Genomic DNA, 2,940 nt, shown 5'->3' with positions numbered 1-2,940 from the left:
AAAACCTGGAAGCATTGGACGGCCGTTTCATTCTAGCTTCAATTGACTCACGCTTCCAACTATGAAAATACTAAATCTCCACAAAACTCCTTCTGATAATAAACAAAATATTATCAGAACTAATAAAATTGAACAAATGATTAAGTTTGATATCTAGTATTATGATAGAAACTATAAAGCAAAGAACTAATGTTTTAAATGTTATTGATCGTAAAACAATTTCCACTTTTCAGAATATTTAACAAATTGTTAGACTTTTCTAAGAAGTTAACGTGTTATTTTCAAGGAACCATGTACTGAACAAGAGCACAAGTAGGGACAACAGAGTGTATTTGAATACAAAATTACAGAACATCTTAGTAAACTCTGAGATCGATACAATACTTTATTTGCAAAATGTAAATCCATTGTTTCAAATTTGATTGTTACTTTGCTTTCATACCAATTATTGTATGTTCTCGTTCTCTTTCTTTCGATCTTCTTGACCTTCTGCTATCAGGTATTTAACTTTCGAGTGATGATACATACTACTCATATCTGTTGACATCAGTAGCACACATCATAACCGTATTATAGATACTCATGTATGTCACTTTCACTATGAAAAGATACTATCATCTTTCAAATGAAGACTTGAACAAGACGGTCTAATTAGAATAGAGTACTCCATAGTTTATTTTCGTAGCCGTGTGAATAAATAACTAAACGACTAATAGTAAACCGAGTGTCCTATATCAAAATTCAGTAGTCGATGCATTAAATTATCCAAATTTTTGACATTAGTGTATAATTCTTCTCGAAATCGTTTGAAAATAATAATAATCCGTCAGTTAAACGCGACGTAGGACCTGGTACATATGTACATCGATTCAAGTTGTCATCCCCCATTAACACAGAGATGAAATTGTCAGGCGAAATCCCAGAATTGTAGTGGTAGTGGCAGTATCGATGGTAATAGAAAAGATTAGGCATGGAATATATGATTTGAAAAGAAAATATAAATTAGTGAACTAGAAAGGAAAAAAGTTACGAGGAATTTTAAATCTCAGAATTTGATGGAAGACAGAGAACGTATAAACCTGAGCTATTGCAAACGATTTTGAGCCATGTCATTTAAAGTCTTCAATCCTCTAATCTTAATGGTCACGTTTCACATCCATAAAGTAGGACGGAACACACTACTGTACAGTAAACTTTCTTTTTGGTTGATAGACGGATATCTCGCCTACATCAACAGTGAGGGAAGTTGACAAAATAAAATAGAGCCCTCTGAATCCATACCGAGATTTCGTCATACACCAGGCCGTCAAGACTAATAACTCTCCTGCTAAGTGGAATGGTCAATACACTCAACTAGTTTAAGTCCTATGATTAATTCAGGCTCTGACGCAGGCCAATCATGAGGCAACATTTTGTATTTAGAGGGAGGGAATTTCATCCCAAGCATGCTTGCATTCTTGCCTAAGATGCTCAGAAGACTTGGCATTTTCCATCGTCTTCACATGGGATTTATAATTATGTCCATACTAGATTTATTTGAATTATTTATCCGAAGAATGAAACTTCTTGGTAAGTAATGCAGTTAAGTTTGACCACATCTATGACTGTATTTATGAATGGCACTGTGAAAGTAATGAATTATTGATTATATTCTGGGTGCTCATATAACGAACTGGCCATTCATGTTAATTTATCAATCATATTAAAAGTTAAGAGACAGTAACTTCTAATGTAATCATCTCTGCTATCTTTAGTCATTTTGTATAAGTAGTATTTTCAATAGAGTAAATCCAAAAGTATTGTGGCCCTTAATTTTTTCGCCATTTAGATGGGACGATGATGTTATCGAAGGCCCACCATTTTTTTAGTGGCCCCTTAATCTGACTCCAGTTGGATCGTATGACGGTTGATGTCGAAATCATATATGCCATCAATCCTTGTATACAATTATTGACTTAACTGGCGTTAGTGAATAACGGAATTAAATAAGTTAAATACGAGAATGAATTTCAAATACGTTTATTTTATACAATCGTTGATCCGGACATACGGTCAGGGAAATAAAGCAAAACGGATAGGAGCGGAGAAAGTGAGTAAACCAACTCCATTTTTTGACCAAGCGTAATTCGATATTTGTAGTTAAACAACAACTTACAGACATATAATGAATAGGGTAAGTAATCAACACAAGATCATATAAAAACAGTCAGGATTAATATGCGAATAAGTGACAAAGTCAAAGTGTGGCTTGAGAAGAATGAGTAGATCGATCTGTCCAGAAGTTAGAATAACCTATGTGGGCTAGACATAGGTACCAGCCACTACAGTATATCTTACATGTGTTATACTACTACTACTAATAATAATAATAATAATAATAATAATAATAATAATAATAATAAGGATTAGTAAGGAATATGTTGTGTGATTTGGTTTGTAACCATTAACACACAACCAACTGCAATTATTTCTGGTTCACTGTAAGTGTAAAATAACCTTATGTTTTCCAATCTGCTAGTTTTCGTACTTTTCACTTGTCTCGTTTAGTTTATTTTATTACTTCATCTGTTTGTCATTATCGATTTTTTTTCATGCAGTTTATTTAAATGCATTAACTGTAACAAAAACTACATTGTATAAACAACTCAATACAAATAGATAATTATCAGAAAGGGGTTTTGTGGAGATTGTAGTAATTTAATAGTTGATTTCATGAGTCGATTAGAGCTAAACTACCATGGCAAACCTGAAAGCAATGGACGGCCGTTTCGTCCTAGTATGAGACTCCTCAGCAGTGCACATCCACCCACTAAAGGCAATGGTGGACGTTGGTGCAATTTCTTGGATTGGTTGAAGTTAGACATTAACACGTTGGATGCCGGCCGGCTCAGTGATCTAGGGGTTAAGCGTTCGCACGTGAGACTGAAGGGCCTGGGTTCG

Source organism: Schistosoma mansoni, chromosome W (assembly GCF_000237925.1).
Source record: "Schistosoma mansoni strain Puerto Rico chromosome W, complete genome".
Lineage (NCBI taxonomy): Eukaryota > Metazoa > Platyhelminthes > Trematoda > Strigeidida > Schistosomatidae > Schistosoma > Schistosoma mansoni.
The sequence above is the reverse complement of the archived record's forward strand: the minus strand, read 5'-3'. Positions refer to the sequence as shown.